The sequence below is a fragment of the Podarcis bocagei genome (genome assembly GCF_964188305.1).
Source record: "Podarcis bocagei genome assembly, chromosome: 12".
Classification (NCBI taxonomy): Eukaryota; Metazoa; Chordata; class Lepidosauria; order Squamata; family Lacertidae; genus Podarcis; species Podarcis bocagei.
In genome coordinates this window covers 12,561,830-12,585,056 of record NC_138137.1, presented here as the reverse complement: position 1 = coordinate 12,585,056, position 23,227 = coordinate 12,561,830, and positions in this window count along the sequence as shown.

Sequence of the window (23,227 nt, the reverse complement as noted above, 5' to 3'; positions counted from 1 at the left end):
TTGGCTCAGGGCATACGTGCCAACTCTCTTGGGCCCTGGGTGTCTGAACACCCACAAAATTCCTCATGAAGAGACCGGGCACCCACAAATTTTGGTGTCAGGGCCATGCACGCTGCAAGGCACCCACAGCCCCAGGTCAAGTTGGCACTCCTGGCTTGGGGGTTGCATAACTCCATACCCTCCAAGATTACTCTGATGAAAATAGAGATGTCCTAAGGCAGTGTTTCCCAACCTTTTTTGGGCAAAGGCACACTTGTTTGATGAAAAAAATCTCGAGGCACACCACCATTACAGCCCCGTGACATCAGCGCGCAGCGTCACGCCGGGAGGGACGCACGAAAGTGTAAGTTTCAATTTTTTTCCCTCCCCCTTGCCGGGGAACCTCCAAGCTTTGGGGGGGGGGGAGGAGGCAGCAAAGCGAAGCAGGAAGGAAAGCGCGGCTTGGCTGGGTGAGCTTTGGCAGGGAATGAGAGCCTCGCCGCCGCCGCCCCGTCTCTCGCCGCCCGACTCGCCCGCCTCCCTCCAGGCAACATCTCGCGGCACACCAGGCAGCGTCTCGCGGCACACTAGTGTGCCGCGGAACAGTGGTTGGGAAACACTGTCCTAAGGAACATCTCTATTTTCTATTTTTCCAGGATCAAATCAGAAACAGGGATGGCATTTCCAGACAACAGCATGACATCCTTGTCTGGGCTTTATTCAAATGCCCAGAAAGATGGTGAAGGTACTTGCCTTGGGACCAACAGCTGTTTGCTGCTGTTTTTTTAAAAAAAATATGTTGTCTTTGAAGAAATCAGCATGGGAAAATTTTGTTTTTAAGCTAAGAGGAAGAACTTGCTTTAAAAGGAAAATCATTGAGTACTCCAGTCTCAGGCACTTGGTTGCCAGCCTGCCCAACTTACTGTTTATTTATTAAATTTATATTTAGCCTTTCCTCCTTAGGAAGCCCCAGGGTGTCAAACACATCAATAATTGCTTGTGACCATGGTATGTATTTTTGTGTTTTATATTTTATGTAGACTTAATGAATAAGAATAATACAATTCAAACATCTAAAAACAGTAAAAAAACTATAAAACTAAACAAAAAACTTGATCCCCTCCCCCTCTTTCCTTTTTCCTTTCTCCTTCTGTGATGGAACTCCTATTTGGGGACTTCCCTGGCTTTTTTTTGGCCCACGTAGGACCAGTCTAGATAGTTGGCCTTGGTGAAGACTTGACGTTTTCATCTCCAAAAAGTTTTTGATTTGAGTTTCTACTGAAATGAGGCTGCATTTTAATGTTGTACTTTAATCTTGTTTTCAAGTTGTATTTTAATCAATTGTTTTTATACCTGGTGTTAGCCGCCCTGAGTTCTTGGCTGGGGAGGGTGGGGTATAAATAAAACTTCTTCTTCTTCTTCTTCTTCTTCTTCTTCTTCTTCTTATTATTATTATTATTATTATTATTATTATTATTATTATTAAACACTACTCTCACAGCTAATAATTTCTGGGTTGCCAGGAACACTTCTTTCAGCCAACGAAAGCTTGGGTAAATGGGAATCATTTTTTAAATTCTTCCTAAAAGTTAATAATGAGGGAGACACATGCAGATCATGAAGGAAGGCATTCCACAAATGGGGAGCTACCACCAAGAAGGCCCTGCCAACTGCACAACCTCCAGTAGGAGTTCATGTCAGCCTGGGAGAAGTTGTCAAGTGATAACTATTCCCATGTTTGTTTGTTTTTTCAGTTCAGAAAGAGGGGACAACTACAAAGGCTACAGAGCACTGGATAAAAGTTTGAGGGGAATATAAATGCCTATACCACCCTTGGCCATCTTCCAACCGTAAGGTAAGCTCAGCTCTGCAGCTACCAAAATGATAAAGAAATTCCAAAATGCCCTGCAGATGAGGAAGGAAAACAGAAGGAAAGGAGGCTTTTGAGAAATTGGCGGTCCAGCACAACTCTGTATTCATACTTGGGAGAAAGTATCACTGAAATTGATGGGGCTATATGGTTTTCTCTTCTCATGTCAATATTACCTGCGGAAGCAAAATTTAAGTTACTCTCATGGCCCTGAAAGTTCCATTGTAACTCAGAGTCAAGAATGCTATAAAAGAGTCCACCTTGGCTGTGAAAAGTGTAGAATCCTGTGAAATTGTTTGTCATATTCAGGGTGACTTCGTATGTTTTATGCCCTGTGTACTATTTCTTGTGCCTGGAAGAACATAGGAAATATATATGGTATATAAGAAAGCTGCAATGGCTCTGTATACTGAAGAGGTGGGTTGGAAGCAGAAATTGGCAACTCTGTTGTGTCAAATGGCAGTTACCCTCTGGAAGAATGAAGATTAACAGCTGGCAGGCATTTCCCAAGGGGAACGCAACAGTGAGCTTTAAAAGGTGGCAAAATGGTGATGATGATGCATATCATGAACTTGGAATAAGGTTCAGGTAGGTGGCTGCGGTAGGGACGCAGGTGGCGCTGTGGGTTAAACCACAGAGCCTAGGGCTTGCTGATCAGAAGGTTGGCGGTTTGAATCCCTGCGAGGGGGTGAGCTCCCATTGCTCGGTCCCTGCTCCTGCCAACCTAGCAGTTCAAAAGCACGTCAAAGTGCAAGTAGATAAATAGGTACCGTTCTGGCGGGAAGGTAAACAGCGTTTCTGTGTGCTGCTCTGGTTCACCAGAAGCGGCTTAGTCATGCTGGCCACATGACCCGGAAGCTGTACGCCGGCTCCCTCAGCCAATAAAGCGAGATGAGCACCGCAACCCCAGAGATGGCCACAACTCGACCTAATGGTCACAGGTCCCTTTACCTCAGTGTTTCCCAACCACTGTTCCGCGGAACACTAGTGTGCCGCGAGATGTTGCCTGGTGTGCCGCGGGAAAAATTAAAAAATTCGAAAGATTTTTTTTTTAAAAGTCAAATTTTCGATTGGGGCGCCGTCACTAGATGACCCCTGGGGTTCCCTCCCTCCCTCCCGCTCTGCGCCTCCCTCCTCCTCCTCCTCCGGGGAGGCCCTTCCTGGCTCTCGGCCAAGGCTTGGCGGCTGCCACTCACTCACTCGCTCGCCCACCCGTCCCTCCATTCCTGCACCCGGCCTCTCCCCCTCCGTCCCCGGCGCGGGGGCTGCCGGGATCCGTAGTCCCCTTGCCCTTGGGCTCCACGCCCGCGCGGGGTGCGCGAACTACGTTTCCCAGCGTGGCCTGGCGGGCCGGGCGTTTTGTTTGAAGCGCTCTTCTCCCGGCCATGGAATGAGCGCAGCGGCGGCGGCCGGGCAGGCAGGGGCTCTTCCGCGCAGACCCTGCGCAGCTTGCCTGCACCCCCGTGGAGATCGGGCGGAGGATGGGATCCCCGCGGAGGCGGAGCGGCGGAGGCGGAAGCTGCCCCCCAGGTAGGGCTGCGTCGGGGTTTTTTTATTTTTGCAATGCTGCATCCGCGCCGGAGGGGACGCATCGGACCGCGGGGAGACCCCTTGGCGGGCGTGCAAGGCAATGCATGCGTGCAGGCGTTGCATGGAGTGCAGTGCAATGCAATGGCAACGCGGCGCCCTGCATGCATGCATGCAACTTCCACCGGCGCTCCGGACTTGGCAGGTGAGGGGGGTCCCCAGTGGGCGGCAGAGAGAGCTGGGAGGGCGAAGGGGAGCCGGGGGGGGAGCAGCGCTGCTCCCCGAGCCGAGCCCGGGGGGAAACTTCGGCGTCGTTGCGCCGGGTGTTGGAAGTGGAGGCTGGCGGGGGCCCCTCACCTGCAAAACCTGATCGGCTCTCATATATTTCGTGCATTGCATTCATCGCCCGCTTTCTCCTCCAAGGAGCTCCCGGGGGCGCGCGTGGTTCTCCCCGTGTTATCCTCGCAACAACAGCCCTGCGAGGTGGGTCAGGCGAGTGGCCCAAGGGAGCACCCAGGGATTGTTCTGGCCAGGTGGGGTGATTTGAACCCTGCTCTCTGCCCGGTCTTCGTCCTCATTTAGCCCCCACATGTGCATGACTGTGCATGACTGAGGTTTTCCCCCCTCGTCTTGGCTATGGTGTGAGTCTGTCCTGTTAATTAATGGGGTTCTGCCTTCGGAGAAGATGAGCCAGCCCTCAAGGAGGTGATTATGTAATTTGCTAGCAATTCATGTCCCTCCCGGCGTGATGCTGCACGCTGACGTCACGGGGCTGTAATGGTGGTGTGCCTCGAGATTTTTTTCATGAAACAAGTGTGCCTTTGCCCAAAAAAGGTTGGGAAACACTGCTTTACCTTTACCTTTAGGTGGCTGTGTTGGTCTGGCGCAGTCGAAATAAATAAAAAACTTGTCCAGTAGCAGCTTAGAGACCAACTAAGCATGTTCTGGGTATAAGCTTTCATGTGCATGCACACCTCTTCGGATACACTGAAACAGAAGTCACCAGACCCTTATATATAGTGGGAGCGTGGGGTTTTTCTCAGAAGGGTAGTGGGAGATGGGTGATGGACTCAATGGGTATGGTAAACCTGTTGACGACTCTTAACGACTGCAGTTAGTCCTACAGGAAAAAGCAAGGGGTAGTATGCAGATGACCAAAAATAGCTTTTAGCATATGTAATGAGACAAGAATCCAATATCTCTATTCAGACCAGGTCTCTCCATAGTTTTCAGTTTAGTAATAAGTTGCAATTCAGCAACTTCTCTTCCAAGTCTATTTCTGAAATTATTTGGTAATAAGACAACTGCTTTGAGATCCTGTATTGAATGTCCTGGGAGACTGAAGTGTTCTCCTACTGGCTTCTCTGTCTTGTGATTCCTGATGTCAGATTTATGTCCATTTATCCTCTGGCGTAGGGTTTGGCCTGTTTGTCCAATATAGAGAGCTGAAGGGCACTGCTGGCATTTGATGGCATACACAATGTTAGAAGATGAGCAATTAAATAGGCTTGAGATGGTATGTTTGATGTTGTTGGGTCCAGTGATGGTGTTGTCTGGGTGCATGTGGCAGCAAAGTTGGCATCTGGGTTTATTGCAGACACTGGTACCAGTGTCCATGTTATGTCCGGTTGGAATAAGGGATGCTTTTCCTATAAGTTTCAGGGGGAATCCACACCAGCGCCAGGCAGTTAGCTCTGTAAAACTGAATCCGCTAGCAGTAAGCCTCATGGTCAAAAGAGACAGATCTGCACAAACAATGGGTCATTCCAAAATCTATGGGTATGATTCTTTCAAACAGTTTTAATATTACTGTGTTTTACTTGGACTGCAAATGTATTTCTTTTTAATTTCGTTTCTCTTTCATATACTTCAAAGCTGAAATACCTTTCCAAAAGCAGCGTGCGGAATATACAGTGGTGCCTTGCAAGACGAAAAGAATCCGTTCTGTGATTCTCTTCGTCTAGCGGTTTTTTCGTCTTGCGAAGCAAACCCATTGAAGGATTAGCGCATTAGCGCTATTAGCGGCTTTTAGCGGCTTTTAGCGGCTTTTAGAGGCTTTTAGCGGCTTATCTGCTGATCGGATCAGCTGATAAGCGGCTTAGCGGCTTAGAAAAAGGGGGGAGGGGAAAAAACCAGCAGGAACTCGCAAGACATTGTCATCTTGCGAAGCAAGCCCATAGGAAATTCGTTTTGCGAAGCACCTCCAAAACGGAAAACTCTTTCGTCTAGCGAGTTTTCCGTCTTGCGAGGCATTCGTCTTGCGGGGCACCACTGTAACTGCAAAGTTTGAAAGCAAACATCATTCACAGCAAATGCATGAATCGCCAATGATCACTCAGCTGCCTGCCCCAGGCTGCCTAACCTTTGTGTAATATCAGAGTAAATCAGCCAATGACATCAAGAGATTGGGGAGGGGGCAGGCCGGCAGGGAGGTCAGAGGTCAAGTTGGATATTGCACCACTCAGTAGCTTGGTTCCAAGCCTCTCAGGAAGGTGGTTCAATGACTCATAATGATCACTCATATTGACATGCCCGTTCCTTGTCACTTGTCATGCTTGGATAAGGGGTGGGAGAGGAAGGGGGGGTTATTGGTATTAATTTCTTGTCTGCTGTTGTTTAATTACCAGTAGAAGGCTGCTGGCTATGGTTACTGGTAGACCCGGTGTTTTTCTCCCCCAAGCTAGGAGCAGAATAGTTCTCTTTGGGGACAGCTTGCATAAGATCACAGAATCACAGAATTGTAGAATCCTCTGTGTGTGTTTCACTTGTTCTGGTCTTTCGACTCTGCAGACTTTTTAGCTTCCTAAACATCCATTTTCATAGTAAATTACTTGGTTTTAAAAACACACACCAAAAAACAGGAGGAAAAATGAGTCAGCTTTTCCTGCCTTCCGGCAATGTATAATGCACCTCGTCTGACAGTCACACTCAGGAGTGCCCTATTGTCATTCTGCTGAAGTATTCTCTCTGCAGCAGCCACCAAAATTACAGAGGGGCCAATATTCTGCGCGAGGAGCTTCTCCCGTATACTGCTGCTACTGATTGTCACTGATTGAAACTCAGGCTCCTACTGAGCCATAAAAAGCAGGTTACAGGGCTCACCTTATAAAGAGGGATTTATGAGAGCTAAGTGTGGCTTATACAGATGGCAATGCCATTTCTGTGTAAGGGATTCAGTCGCAGCATCGTCCCTTGCCAGTGTATTTGGGGGTGTGAGAAATGGAAGGCTGTGTTTATTTGGTTGCATACAATCCCATGGTCATATGAGAAGAGGCTGTAGCTTGGTGGCGAAGCATCTACTTTGTATTGCAGAAGGTTTCACCCCCAGCTTCTCTGGGTAGGTGTGCTGGTCCCGGGGGGGTTACCGTGCAGCGTGGTCTAAGTCCGGTCCTAGGTCGAGGGTAAGGAGGCTGTCTGTCAGGGGTGAAGCGAGGTCCAAAGCAAGGAGTTGGGCGTGGTCAGGAACTCAGGAGAGCAGGTCAGGGTGGCCGCAGGAACAGGATACCAACGATGTTGCTCTCGCAACCTGGGACTGGGCTGACTGGCCTTTGTCTCCTCTGAGGCCTAGGGCAGTCCCGGCCCACAGGTGTCTTGCCTCCCCTGGCCTTAAGGCGAGCACTCCTCCTGAGAGAACTTAATTCCCTCCGCCTCTCTGCCCTGAGCCTCTGCAGCTCAGGAGAGGCTGGAGGGTTACTGGACCCAGAGGCAACCTCACCTTCCCCTGACAGGGCTGGGAGAGGAGTACCTGCAGGCAATGGGTCCTTGATCACCTCTGGAGCCAGAGTGGATTCATCTGGTGTCTGCTCCTGAGGATCCAGCACAGGTGCGGGCCCTTCAGATTCAAGCCCCTGCCTCGGCTCAGCCGGCCCTGGAGGCGGGGACTCCTGTGCAGGCTGGGACTCCTCCGGTTCAGCTTCTGAATCAGATTCCCATGCCATCACAGTAGGGCTAGGAGAGACCTGGAGAGCAACGGCGCATCAGTGTAGACTTTACTGAGCTAGATGGACCAGTGACCTAGGCAGCACCCAATGTTCCCATAGGAAACTGGCTTATTATACCAGGTCAGATGATGTGTCCCTCCAGCCCAATAGCCATCTTCTCTGGCATCACCCATCACCAGCTGATCCTTTTAACTGGGGACACTGGGAATTGCCCCCTTCATGGATCACTGCCTTGCCATGGCGACGGGGCTTGAATAACTCAGAGAAGCTATGAGCTATGCCGTGCAGGGCCACCCAAGATGGATAGGTCATAGTGGGGAGTTTTGACCAAACGTGATCCACCTGGAGCAGGAACCGGCAAGCCACTCCAGTATCCCTGCCAAGAAAACACCATGAACAAAGACAGGAGGCTGATCGCTGAAGAATTGATGCTTTTGAATTATGGTGCTGGAGGAGACTCTTGAGAGTCCCATGGATTGCAAGAAGATCAAACCTATCCATTCTGAAGGAAATCAGCCCTGAGCGCTCACTAGAAGGACAGATCGTGAAGCTGAGGCTCCAATACTTTGGCCACCTCATGAGAAGAGAAGACTCCCTGGAAAAGACCCTGATGTTGGGAAAGATGGAGGGCACAAGGAGAAGGGGACGACAGAGGACGAGATGGTTGGACAGTGTTCTTGAAGCTACCAGCATGAGTTTGACCAAACTGCGGGAGGCAGTGGAAGACAGGAGTGCATGGCGTGCTCTGGTCCATGGGGTCACGAAGAGTCGGACACGACTAAATGACTAAACAACAACAACTGGGAATTGCAATGGCACTTCCAACAATCTTGAAATTAAAGGAAGGAAATGTGTGACCTGCTACATGGTTCTGTGCAAACCATGGCAGATCTGTGTACTGTCTCATATAGTTGGATTAACAATTCTTTACACTTAACTGTGCTTTAAAGGTGAATGTTCAGCATGTTCGTGCACAGGGCAAAAATTGCAGATATTTCCTTCTCCCCCCACTAGTGTTGCTGCCATGCTGTTTGGAGCCAACTCATGATTTGGCTTAGGATTATATTTGAATTCAGGGTTCTGGTTTGTTCATGTCCTTCCCCCCAAAAAACAAACCATGCGTGGTAAGCTGGTTACAGCTCATGGTTGGTGCAGAGAGAGACAAACCACAAGCCTGGATTTGACATAACACTTAGCCAGGGACTGTCACCTTCCAGATTCTGTAGGATTCCATCTCTTGTCAGTGCAAGTTAGCATAGCCAGTCATCATAGATGATGAGAGTGGGGTTTCAGAAACATCTGGAGGGCCTTTAGGAGACTCCTTGTATTTCTTCCTTTCCTTAATAAATAACTGAAAGATAGCCTCACATCTCTCTCTCTGACCTGTAAATGACCTGCTCTTCCTGTCAGCTCTGGTCAGTTCTGTTGGACCTCACCATTGCTTTGTGTGAACTGACAGCACACGCTAGGCTTCAACAGATGTGTCCCTTTGGCCAAATGTCAAAAGTCCTCTGCAAGTCATCAGTTCAGACCTCTGGCAAGAGTGATGTGTCCCTGCCTCAGAAACCTCATTGGCCTGAGGCAGAAAAAGTTGCCAACCCCAACGTAATGTGTTCCACATTCCCCTGTGGCTGCTAGTCACTGATTGAATATTGGTAGTAAACCACTGAGCCCCTTGGGCTTGCTGATCGGAAGATCGGCGGTTTGAATCCCCACAGTGGGGTGAGGTCCCGTTGCTTTGTCCCAGCTTCTGCCAACCTAGAAGTTTGAAAGCATACCAGTGCAAGTAGATAAGTAGGTACCGCTATGGTGGGAAAGTAAACAGTGTTTCCGTGCGCTCTGGCTTCCGTCATGGTGTTCCATTGCATCAGTAGCAGTTTAGTCATGCTGGCCACATGACCCGGAAAGCTGGAGAAATGCCAGCTCGCTTGGCCTGAAGCAAGATGAGCACCGCAACCCCAGAGTCGCCTTTGACTGGGCTTAACCATCCAGGGGTCCTTTACATTTATCTTTTTTACCTAGTGGTGGACGTGCTATATATCTTCAAGCAAGGATCGTCTGCTGCTGCTGATCTTCTTTTTGAGGAATTCCTAATATATACTTCCAAGGAATACCAGATACCCCACCATGCAGCGTAAAACCCCCTGTTCACTCCTTGGATCTGCCACGAGCCTGCACTGCCACTAATAACAAGACCCCCCTCTGGCTTTCAGCATGAGTCAGCACCTCTGCTTCTCCAGGTACGTGATTTTGCAGCCGTTACCTTGCCGTGGGAAAAGTTGGAAATTAAAGCTGGAAATATGATTCTTGACTAACGTTTATTAGCATAATAGCTTCCAGAATTACTAATGGTCATGAAAATCCCTCAGCTAGAACGCTTTGACTGAATGATGATGGGTCTAGGGGAGAGAATTCTGTAGGCTGGGCAAAACTGCCTCTCCTTTTATTAGTACCAAAGATGCCAGCCATTAATTTCATGGAATTCTAACAGCTACACCTCATGTCCCATGGCACATGCTCACCTAGGGGCAGCTTTATGTTCCCTGCTCCTTTCCCCCCTTTTTTTAAACCATGCCCTGAATAATTATCAGACTCATGGGCAGCACAAACAATTGGTCTGAAACTGTTTTGATGTTCTATTGTGCTTTTAATTCTGTTGGGAGCTGCCCAGAGTGGCTGGGGAAACCCAGCCAGATGGGTGGGGTATAAATAAATAAATTTATTATTATTATTTATTTTTATTATTATTTTATTTTCATCACGTGAAAAGGTGAGGTGGGGAAAAGGGGTGTGTCATACATCAGCCACCTAAAGTATAAAGAATAAATGGTATTAATTCATTGAAAGGTGCAATCCATTAGGAGTAAATGCACATTCTTGAAGAGTTCCTTGGTTGAGAATAAATGCCTCATTATAGAATCATAGAATCATAGAATCATAGAGTTGGAAGAGACCACAAGGGCCATCGAGTCCAACCCCCTGCCAAGCAGGAAACACCATCAGAGCACTCCTGACATATGGTTGTCAAGCCTCTGCTTAAAGACCTCCAAAGAAGGAGAATCCACCACACTCCTTGGCAGCAAATTCCACTGTCAAACAGCTCTTACTGTCAGGAAGTTCTTCCTAATGTTTAGGTGGAATCTTCTTTCTTGTAGTTTGGATCCATTGCTCCGTGTCCGCTTCTCTGGAGCAGCAGAAAACAACCTTTCTCCCTCCTCTATGTGACATCCTTTTATATATTTGAACATGGCTATCATATCACCCCTTAACCTCCTCTTCTCCAGGCTAAACATGCCCAGCTCCCTTAGCCGTTCCTCATAAGGCATCGTTTCCAGGCCTTTGATAGATCAACCTGGGGGCACCAGCAGACCCAGACAGAAAACCGACAGGCATTTTACAATGAGCTTGGCAGACTCCTTGCTGGGATGCATCCTCATTTTTCAGCATTCAGCTACAAAACAAGTCCTCCTGCAATAAAACTATTGGTGCATCTTCACTACAACGCACGGCTGTTGCTTCGCAGCATGAGACCAAGCAATGGGTTTCTGCTTGCTTTTCAGGGTTTCCAAACATCCCTGAGTTGTAGGCTCGGCATATAAACAGACTATATAAGCAAGAGCTCTAATTTTTGTACGTGTCCAGTGCATCACCAGATAGCGGAGAATCTCTGTTTTTACTTTTCGGAGCAGGTTTCTAGTCCTCCTGGTTGCAAGGGAAATTGTAAAGCGAAAGTGTTATCTGCTAAAAAAAGAAAAGAAAAAGGTATCTAGCACAAATAGCCTCTTAAAGCGAATTTTGATGCCTTAAAAAACAGTCACGTAAATGCTCCAAATTACGGCCATATCACAGTTCTTCAGATCTCGGATTCTAAATGCCATCTTTTGAAAACTGATGAGCTTGATTCAGAAGATAGAGTCATTAAGATACAGCATATGATTCCACTGAAAATTTTAATTTGCTTGAGGAGGAGCATCCACAGATACAGAAGGCTGTAATATTTCACTCTCATCAGAAGAGGAGCCAGGAAAGTTGTTTGAGCTCAGGAATGTGGGATGTAATCCACTGGAGCAGTCAAGTACAAGATTACCTGTTTTGCTAGAGTGGACATGCATGGAGAATGTTGGTCCAGCCAGTCGAACTTCCTGTTGCACCTGGCTGGAACATCCTTCCTTTGCATGTGACCAGTAGGTATGTGACCTTTCCAGACCTTTCTTTTCCCCCTCTTCCTTTCTGCTTCCAGGACTTCACCTGGACTGCAGTGAAGGGATGTCCTGAGGAAAAGCAAGACATTTCGGGATCAAATCAGAAACCAAGACGGCTTCTGTAACCTGGGACTGTCCCTGGAAAATAGAGACACTTACTGGGTCTGCAGTTTTCTCAGAAAATTATTCTATTGTTAGTTCACATTGGTGGCTAGAGGAAGAGATGGGCCTTTAGGGAAGAGGAACATACTGGGATCAAGTCAGAAACCAGGACTGTCCCTGGAAAATAGGCACACTTGGAGGGTCTGCGTGCTGCGGTGCCATTGCTCACCCTCTTAATTTGCTCAGATATCAATATTTTTGTCATGAGTCCATGCCCTGCATCTTTTAAGGGTGTAGCAATGTCTCCTCCCCTGGTCCATGCTTCTATTCCCTCCTCTCCACCACCACCCCCCGTTCCACAGATGTGACGAAAAGTTCCTGCTGATAACCGAATCTCAGTGTTCCCGGCATACAAGTATAGCAAGCGTATGAATAGCCACAGATGACTCACAGGAGACCAGTCTTTCTCATGCTTCTAAATATGCTTGCTCCACTGAGGGTTCCTGTGAGAAGTCTCTCTCTCTCTCTCTCTCTCTCTCTCTCTCTCTCTCTCTCTCTCTCTCTCTCTCTCTCTCTCTCTCTCTCTCTTTCTCTCTCTCTCTCTCTCTCTCTCTTTCTCTTCCTATCTGCTTCGCTTTTATCACCATCAGCAATGCTCCGGCACACACAATCCCACTCTTGGTGATTCAGCTCAATAGCGAGCTCTGTTATATCTCAGGCTGAGAACTCGGCAACATTTCTCGCCACGGACAACTATTTCGGGAATAGGAAGCCTCGATGTTTTGGCAGAGAGAGAACGCAAAAGGGCACAAGGAGTGAATGGAGCCGAGCGACTTGAGGGCACACAACGTTTTGCAATCCCTGTCTTTGAACACAGAAGCTCCTTTGATATGGCACATGGGAACAAAAGGGGTTTTTGTCATGCGGACTGGTTGAATGTTAATATGAAAACCATTCCATGGAACTTGCCTCCAGTGCCTCGAATCTCAGGCTGGTTGGCATTATAGAAATGGAGTCGAGGCTTGTCAGAAGCTCATACTTTCCCAGAGTTTGAAGGCCGCCAATATTGCCCTTCCTGAGTCCAGTCCATTGCAATGGTCACGCCTGATCTCTAGGCTAATCAAATGAATATGCTCTGACCACTTTTGAAGAAGCGTCAGGTTACAGACACTTCATGTTACAGACTCTGCTAACCCAGAAATAGTACCTCAGGTTAAGAACTTTGCTTCAGGATGAGAACAGAAATCATGCTCTGGCAGCACGGCAGCAGCAGGAGGCCCCATTAGCTAGTGCTTCAGGTTAAGAACAGTTTCAGGTCAAGAACAGACCTCCAGAACGAATTAAGTACTTAACCCGAGGTACCACTGTACGTAAATCCGCCACTGGCCGTCTCCTATCATGTGATAGGAAATGCAGGACACCTGAACAGAGCCGTGATCTGTTCTACATTCCATCTGCAGGGCGGGAGGGAAATGACAGAGTTTTATAAGATAATGGGGACGTGTATGGGGGGAAAAAGAGCTTCCAAAGTGATTAAATAAAAATATTGGATGCCATTCAAAAGTGGGAGGCCCCATTAGCTAAAGTGGTACTTCAAGTTAAGAACAGTTTCAGGTTAAGAACAGACCTCCAGAATGAATTAAGTTCTTAACCCGAGGTACCACTATATTCAGAAAAGGAAGGCAACTGTTAGCTTTATATTGCTGGGGGCTCTATATTTATGGAAGGCGTGCAATATTAAACCCATGTCAGAAGAGGATATTGTTGTTGCATATTAAAATGATTTCACTGAATAGAATTATCACAGTTCCACAAGACCTGAAACTGAGAAGACTGCATAAGGCTTTTGGGGGAGATTTGATGCACTTAGAATCATAGAATTGTAGAATTGGAAGTGACCGTGAGGGTAATCTAGTCCAACCCCTGGAATACAGGAATCTCAGTAAAGAATCCATGACAGATGGCCATAATAATAATAATAATAATAATAATAATAATAATAATAATAATAACAATATATTATTATTATTTCTGCCCTGCCCATCTGGCTGCGTTTCCCCAGCCACTCTGGGCGGCTTCCAACAAAAGATTTAAAATACATTAAAACATCAGTCATTAAAAACTTCCCTAAACAGGGCTGCCTTCAGATGTCTTCTAAATATCACATAGTGGTTTATTTCTTTGATATCTGATGGGAGGGCGTTCCACAGGGCGGGTGCCACTACCGAGAAGGCCCCTGGTTCCCTGTAACTTTGCTTCCCGCAGTGAGGGAACCACTTAAAAACCTCCCAAGATTGGGTAGTCCACAACCTCTGGAGGGAGTCTGTTCCACTGTCAAACAGCTCTTACTGTTGGGAAGCTTTTCCTGACGTTTAGCCAAAATCTCCTTTCTTGTAACTTGAAGCCACTGATTTGATATTAAGATATTTGAAGATGGCCATCATATCTCCTCTCAGTCTCCTCTCTGCCAGCTCCTTCAACCTTTCCTCATAAGGCTTTGTTTCCAGACCCTTGATCATCTTGGTTGCCTTCCTTTGCACATGTTCCAGCTTGTCAACATCCTTCATTAATTGTGGTGTCCAGAATTGGACACTTGGTTGCCACAAGCCACATAAACATCCCGAATTGAAGCGTGACCAGTTTTCTACACATCTGTCTGGCACGACACAGCTTCTTCTCATGTTGACAGGGGAGTTAGACGATTCCATCGCTGTGTCCGTGGTAAGCAATCAATACAGTGCATATGTATGTGAACTGTCCCTACAGGCTGTGAGCATATTCACATTTTAGCGCTGGGCAGAACAAATGCTTGACAAGGGCTCCAGCAACCACAAACCCACACTTACAGCCCAGCACCAACCTGGCCTCTGTGTTTTGGGAAATGGATACAATTTGGAAGATTTGAATACAATTTGGAAGATTTGTCTGAGCCAGCCTTGCCCAATCTGGTGCCCTCCAGATGTGATTGGATTACAGCTCCCTTCAACTCTGACCATTGGTCATGGCCAGGGATGATGAGAATAGGAATCTGATAACAACCGGAAGTTACCAGCTTGGGAAAGGCTGGTCTGAGTCATTTGAGTCACCAACTTGCCTTACAATTTGGCATGGCGCTGCAAAGCTCAGGTAGCACGTTACCTGAGTATCTGGGTGTCAGAACATTATCTCAAAACAGCATCTGGCTGTTCAATCCTCGAGGGCACAAGTTATAATAAAAAAATAAAATGAGCATCTCTTATCCCGTGGATTGGCTCTAAGACTAAGGACATCAGCAATGAAAGAGAATGCTTCTTAATGGATAAACATTGTCTTTAAAAGGAAAAATCCCCATTGTGAATATCCCTCTTTTGATCTTCCGGGGCATTCTTGTTTGTCTTTTTATTGGGTGTTCTGTGGGAATTAACTACCAATGAAACTTCTATATAAAGCTGGAATGTGAGTGCTTTGATCCATTCAGTTGAGCTTTGAAGACTTTTTCGTTCTCTCATTGTAAAATGTGCACCACACCCCTTCATTGTTGTTCTTGCCCCACTCATGTGAACAATGCAAAAGTAATTCACTCGTGACTCCTCTTTGCAGGCTTTCTGGAGTGCTTGGGAGTGAGATTTGACTCCCAATCACACACACACACACACACACACACACACACACACACACACACACTTCCTGTTTGATCCTGCTTGCCAATACGGATATAATCTTGCATATAAATATAATGGTCTCAAATGAATACTGTTGGGCAAAGCATTAGAGGAGAGTTACGCCACCTAAAACCACACATCAAGGCTGGACAGGCACAAATAACAAGCTGCTCAGAAAATTGTGGCTTGTCAGAAAATGAAATCTGAGCTAGGGTCCGTATTTCTGTTTTCCAGAATGCTATATTTATTTACCCCTTGCTCACCTTAAAAAAGGGTCTGCTTGTGTCATGTTAAAGGTAAAGGGACCCCTGACCATTAGGTCCAGTCGTGACTGACTCTGGGGTTGCAGTGCTCATCTCACTTTATTGGCCGAGGGAGCCGGCGTACAGCTTCCGGGTCATGTGGCCAGCATGATTAAGCTGCTTCTGGCGAACCAGAGCAGCACACGGAAACGGCATTTACCTTCCCGCCGGAGCGGTACCTATTTATCTACTTGCACTTGACGTGCTTTCGAACTGCTAGGTTGGCAGGAGCAGGGACCGAGCAACGGGAACTCACCCCGTCACGGGGATTCGAACCACCGACCTTCTGATCGGCAAGTCCTAGGCTCTGTGGTTTAACCCACAGCACCACCCGTGTCCCATTTGTCATGTTACAAATACATAAAATCTCTAGAGCATCTGATTTCATGGAGGATTTTTTATACTAAACTATTTGATATCGGTTTACTATTGGATTCTAATGGATTATTGAATATTGATTTATCTGATACAAGTTATTTATTTTAAAGTAATTGCGACTTTTTATATAGGATCTGATTTTTACTATTAAAGTTTGATGTTTTATTTTTATTTGTATGTGTGTTGGAAGCCGCCCGGAGTGGCTGGGGCAACCCAGCTAGATGGGCAGGGTATAAATAAATAAAAAGATCACCAGTATCAAAGCAATGATTCTTCAACATCAACTTCATTGGACTGGTCATGTTGTGTGCAGATGCCTGATTATCGTCTTCCAAAGCAACTAATTCCAAGCTGAAAAATGGAAAACGTAATGCCGGTGGTCAACAAAAGAGGTTTAAAGACTCTCTCGAGGCAAATCTTAAAAAATGCAGTATAAACACTGACAATTGGGAAACACTGGCCTGTGAGCACTCCAACTGGAGAGCAGCCTTTATCAAAGGTGTCATGAGCTTTGAAGACACTCAAACTCAGGACGAAAGGGAGAAATGTGCTAAGAGGAAGGCATGCTTGGCTAACCCTCACCATGATCAACTTCCACCAGGAAACCTATGTCCCCACTGTGGAAGGACGTGTGGATCCAGAATTGGCCTCCACAGTCACTTACGGACTCACTTTTAAAATCGTGTTTTTGGAAGACAATCATACTCGGCTATGAGCGATCGCCAAAGAAGAAATTTGAAAAGTTAAGAAATGTGCAGTTAAGAAATAGGAAGCCGCAAATTCTAGACAGTAATGTAATATGGACCTCTTCAGATATTCTGTTTATTGTGCATTCATGATGACTTCTGCTGTGGATGGTATTAGGACTGACTGCCTCCATTTATCTACTGACCAGCTTCTCAGTCTAAGTAGCCTCTGCTTGCCTATAGACCAAGGCGACCTTGAACTGGCATAGATACTGTAATAGGTATGAGTTACTCGTGCGTAAGCTGGTGCCTTTCTCGGTTAGTTTGCCTTATTAAACCTTTTTGACTGCACAGCCCTTCTCATTGTGGCTGCCTCAGTCACTGGCAGAATCCGTCAGTGGGCATTTCTTGAACCTCTTCCAACATAAAAGTTGTGTGACACCCAGTCTCCTCCTCCTCTCACTGCGCGGGAGTCTTCTGCGCAGGGAAGGCGTGGGTAGCGGAGGACCTGGGCTCTCCTCCTGATGTCCAGTGAAGAGTCCTGGAGCCCTCTCTCCAATTCCCCCGCCTGCCCCCCTTTTTCCCTGGTGTTGCGCTGATTGGCTTCCCCCTCTACTGAGCTGTTTCTCCCCCTGCTGCTGGGTCCTTCGCCAGCATCATCTGGGAGCCTCCCCTTCGCCTCTCCCTCCGATGTCAGTTCCCTGACAGATACCTACTGTGATTGATCTGAGTTTTCACTTAGAAAAAAGTCATCTTGCACCAGGATCTACAAGCAGAGCCGTGGAGTGGGCTGTTTCTGAAAGGGAGCAGTGGCATTCAAAGACGGATCAGGGAACCACAGATTGGCCATGTAGGCACAACCTTTTGTATTCCAAGTGTCCCTATTTTCCAGGGACGGTCCCGGATTTACAGAAAGAAGAAGAAGAAGAAGCTGCCTTGAATTCCTCGGAGGAAGGATGATATGAAGGTAGATCAATACATGCATATATGCATACAATACTTAACTTGCTGAAACTATGACTAAAAGGTCAAAACATGAAATAGCTATTTAGAAGTCTGAAGACTGCAAAGAGCAAGCCATTTTGCTATCAATGCATCCATGGATTTTTTTTTTTTTAAATCCATTAATGAGGAACATTGGGATATTTTCCACTGCAGGGCCTGTTTGCAACAAATCAATTACTGCAGTTTGGGTAATGAATGAATTACATTGCTTATGCATGATTTTTGTTGTGTGCTTTAATTAGCTTTGGTTTTAAACAAGCTGCACTGCAAACTTCTTTTAAAACTTTATTAAGCTCTAAAACAAGTTTGGATTTTAATTATTGAATGGAATGACTTGGCGATCCCTAATTAATAGTTATTGACTAGTCTGTGGTTAAAAACTCTTGTTAAAATGTGTCACTCAGGAATCTTCCCCATCTCCCCCAAACCTCCTAGTCCCCAGGGGAAAGTTACCGTATTTTTTGCTCTATAAGCCTCACTTTTCCCCTCCTAAAAAGTAAGGGGAAATGTGTGTGCGTCTTATGGAGCGGATGCAGGCTGCGCAGCTATCCCAGAAGCCAGAACAGCAAGAGGGATTGCTGCTTTCACTGCGCAGCGATTCCTCTTGCTGTTCTGGCTTCTGAGATTCAGAATATTTTTTTTCTTGTTTTCCTCCTCCAAAAACTAGGTGCGTCTTGTGGTCTGATGCGTCTTATAGAGCGAAAAACACGGCACTTCCCCTTCTAGTACTTATCGTAGATTCATAGAGTCTAACCCCCTGCAATGAAGGAATCTCAACTGGACCATACAACAGCTTCCAACCAAGAGTTGCTGTCTGGATGACAGGCCACTACTTGCGTGGGAGTCAAAACAAAAACTATGCAAGTCAAAATGAACAATGGGAGGGAGCTCTAAAAACTCAAGAGAATCTTACCTTTTGTTTAATCCAACACAGGGCTGGAATTAAAACTGAAGATCAAAGAAACATCATCTTGCTTTGTACGAATAAAAAGCCAGATTTAAAGGGTGGCGTTTGTGTAAAGACACATCACTTTACCGTATTCATCTCTTGCAGATTGAATATCTAGGTTAATCAAAATTTATGATCCACTGAGTGGTATTTAAAGGACCCAGCGGTGCATTTAATAACTAAACATACTTCCTAATTAGTGCTCGTTTTGTCTCTTAAGAAAAGTTAGATATGAAGATGGGATGCTGTTGTCTTACAAGAAGTTCTCTGCTGCCACAAGAAGTTCAATGCATATTTACCCCGGTGGTTTCCTGTCGGTTGAATTCCAGATATATTTATTTTTACCTGATGGAAGACAGACAAAATTGTAAAGTTCATTATCCTCAATAGGCTGTAGATCGGTGTTCTAATTTTTAAGGACCTTTAACTACAACCTACAATGGGTAATTTGGGCAGCTGGAGTTGCCATGAAGAGCCAAGGAATACTCTTTCTACTGCTGGAGCATTAATTCTTTTGCATCCTATCAGAATCTTTCCTTTTAAAAAAAGAAAAGAAAAACACCTTGTCAAACAAACAACAGGAAGATTGTTGCAGGAACGATTGTTGAAGCCTCCTCGATTCCTTTAGGACAGTGATGGCCAAACTTGGCCCTCCAACTGCTTTGGGACTACAATTCCCATCATCCCGGATCACTGGTCCTGTTAGCTATGGATGATGGGAGTTGTAGTCCCAAAACAGCTGGAGGGCCAAGTTTGGCCATCACTGCTTTAGGAGGAAGCACAATATATCATGCTGGTACCAAGTTAATGGGTCCAGCTGTATACCATTGACCATAGTTATTTGAAGACCACTTTCTCTGACCTGTAACCTTGAATGGTTGGATCAATCAGCTGAACAGTAGCCATTGTTGGCATCCATCCATCTCAGGAGACAATGGAGGAGCGTGCCTTTGGGGGTGAAGTCAAATTATGAATGAGACTGTGGTTATTAAGTAGTAATGATTTGTTTGTACCTGTCTTCCCAGCGGCAATTAACTTTAATCACAGGAATGTTTTCACGAACTAAACCCAAAAGGAAACGGGAACCATTCATCATACCCCCCTGTGGATTCCCGATACAATTTCTGTTTTCACAACTGCTGTAAGAGTAGATTAAAAATGATGCATTAAACAGATTTTGGCACTGCTGCAGTCATTTTATGTTTACTCATAACTTAGGGACCGCAGTGGAGTAACATGACTAAGGTGTACCTTAAAGGCATTTTAAAAAACACACACCACCACCCTGAATTCTGTATCTATCATTTTTAGGGTGGGAGGGAGAAATCATCACAATATAAAGACTAATCTAAATAACTTGCTATAGAACAGGGCCCATCAGTGTGGGAATAGAGCTCAGGAAATGCTATAGACTTTGAAATGATTGTGTTCTTCCAAAGATGCTAACACTGAACATCTCTTCCTCCACCACTGCTTTCCAATGTGCATTATGTTTATTGCAAGAACTGGTTTATGACATCGTTGTCTCTTTTATAGTGAAAGGAACATCACAGCACCAAGTTACAGGCCTTGGAAGGGATCTTGTAGCAGTTGCAAAGTTTCTCTTCAGCCATTAAAGTAATGCCAGCTTTCTGCATATGTCTTCGTGGATGATCTAGTGATTAGACAAAGTGGAATGATAGCCGTATGCTTTTTTAAATAATCACCTCTGGGGACTTACTCCCAGGTGCCTTAAATATATATTGGTTCACATCTGCTGTAAATGAAATCCCTCTACTCAAATGAGACAATCTATCCCAGTTGTCACATTAAAAAAGAAGAAGAATACAGGGTAAAATTGCTGCTTTGGGTTAGCAAAGCAACATTGGCATTGTGAATTCCTGGGGTTTAATCCAGGCATAGACAAAGTCCAGCCCTCCAGATGTTTGGGACTACAATTCCCATCATCCCTAGCTAACAGAACCAGTGGTCAGGGGTGGTGGGAATTGTAGTCCCAAACATCTGGAGGGCTGGAGTTTGCCTATGCCTGGTTTAATCTATGACTTAATCTACTACAAATAAGGCTACCTGAGCAATTCAAATAGTCCATAGCTGTCAAGTGTCCCTTATTTGAAGGGACAGTCCCTTATTCCAGGGCCATGTCCCGCTGCTGTCCCTTATTGATGGATGTCCCTTAAATGTCCCTTAAATGATGTCCCTTAAATTTCAAAGGAAGCAGCTCCTCTCCCTCCCTCCCTGCCGGCCAGGGAGGAGGGAGGCTCCAACTGTGTTGCTTGGCTGTGTTGCTCACCCAATAAGAAGTCTAAGAACGACTGGGGGGTGGAGCTTGCATGCCTTGTGTGTGGCTAGTTAATGCAAGCTGAGGGGTTTTTTGAATGCTGGACGCCATTTTGTTGCACGTGCTGCTGCAAACTTTGCAGTGCAAAGCCAGGCCGGGGAGCCATCTTAAGTTGAGGCTGCATAGGCCTTGTGGTGCATGTGATTCAGATTCTATTCAGTTGAACCTCTGGTTACCAAGTTGGTTGGACAGTGTTCTCGAAGCTACCAGCATGAGTTTGACCAGACTGCAGGAGGACAGGAAGACTGGAGTGCCTGGAACAGGTGAGGCTGCAGGTCCCTTATTTTGGTTGCTGGTCCCTTATTTTCAAGGCTGCTGGTCCCTTATTTTCAAATCTGTAAGTTGACAGCTATGAAATAGTCCCATAAGGTGACCATATGGGGCAAAGGGAGAGGACTCAAGCTAGTGTATCAAGATATAGGGAACTGCAAGTCAGACCATTGGTTACTGCAGCTCTGCATTGTCCATGTCTACACTGATCGAAAGCTGCTCTCCAAAGTTCAGACCAGGGTCTCTATAGATGCCAAAGATGAGACCCGCTGCCTTTTGCATGCAAACGATTGGTAGTCATAAATCCTTGAAATCACCAAGAGATCTAGGTGCTGATCTACCTTCTGCCCATACTTGTGCACTATAGGATTATGGAGGGAGAAAAGAATGGCTTTTCCACACTGTTATGTACTGAAGTTCTCACCCTGGGCCAGCAGCGGGTTACTGTAGATAGTTCAGGTCCACATATGCAAATAAGGGATTGAAAGTGACGTTCAGTGATTGGATAGTTACAGAAAATGGTTACTGTTGCGTTCTAGTGGAGCTCTATATAAGCAGGCTGGCTAAATCCTTCAGTTCAGTTCTGTTCTGGCCTCTGAATAAACAAGAGCTGTTTGAAGAATCGCTGTGTCATCTGATATGTTTACCCGCAACTTAACACACACCATGACTCTTCACCAGCCTGACCCATCTCTGCCTCTTGCCCTCCCTCCTCCCATTCTCCTGCATCAGCTTCTGCCTCTGTTTCTAGACTTCTTTCTGCCACAGACTCGCCCCGCTCACTAAGCTCAGCTTCCGATACCTCCTCTTCCCAGTATTCCTCTTACCACTCACCGTCATCCCACCACCACACCCCGGGCTTTGAGCCTTCTTCCCTTGGTGGTTCCCCAGGTGCTTTCTCCCACCATTCCTCTGTGTTCAACCAACCCATGACATCAATTTACAGACCTATGGGGGATTCACAGCTGGGAAACACAAGTGGGGAGATTGCTGTTGTTCTCATGTCTTGCTCGCAGGCTTCCCAAAAGCATCTGATGGACCTCAGAACAGGATGAGCCTTTGGTCTGATCAGTCAGGGCTCTGCTTATCTTCTTAAGAACTTGTCATTTGGGAAGGCCCAAAGTCAAGAAGGATCTGAATCTAACATGCAGCGGAGTGGCCCTCCTTAAATATGCATTGATTTTTTAAAAATAGAAATTACTCAAGAGAAAATTATATTTGCATTTAGATGCCTCATTATTTCTCTTTGTACCTCCTGCACCATGGTGTCCATTTCCAGAGCTGATTATGTATTGTGGCAGAAGAAAGCACGATGCGTTTCTGGCTTTCGTAAAAATACGAGTAGGACGTGTCGTGTATTATGATTCTTTACATGCTATAATTCCTGTAAATTCTATGCCAAGAAAAGTGATAACATCTGTGGCCGATGCTGTGGTTTTATGCCAGTTCAAGTAGTCATCCTTATCTAGAAAGCAGTTTTGACAAGCACGCTCAGCCCCAGATTGCCAGGGTTTTAGCATCCCTGTTCTTTCAAAACCTACCTGATCCATGGAGTCTTTGGGTCAACACCTTAGTCATCCTCATCAGGAACAAAATGCAGCCTAAGTCCCCCACCTCTCAGCTCAGCTGTCAACATCTAAATTGTAAACTTTGGGGGCCTTTTTTGCTTATGCTATTCTGGAAAAAAAATGCCATTTATGACACTATATAAATAAATTGTGATAGTGGATATAACAATTGCTTTGTATGGCAAGTGAAATGGAATTTTCTCCACCTTAAAATGAACTGACCTGTCCTTATACTAGATGTAGTGTGAACATTTTGCTGTTCATATTCTTTAAATGCATGTATCATTTGCTCTGCATTATCCATTTGGTACTTGGTCCTCATTATTCAGAATGCTGCTGTTGATCTGACTGCCCATCTATAGGCTCTAAAAGTTTACTGAGCCAAAAAGCTGTTATTGTTACGCTACTGAGAGGCGAGGATAGGAAATAATGGATGCTCTCTATAGCTATATGCACAAATAGGTAAAGT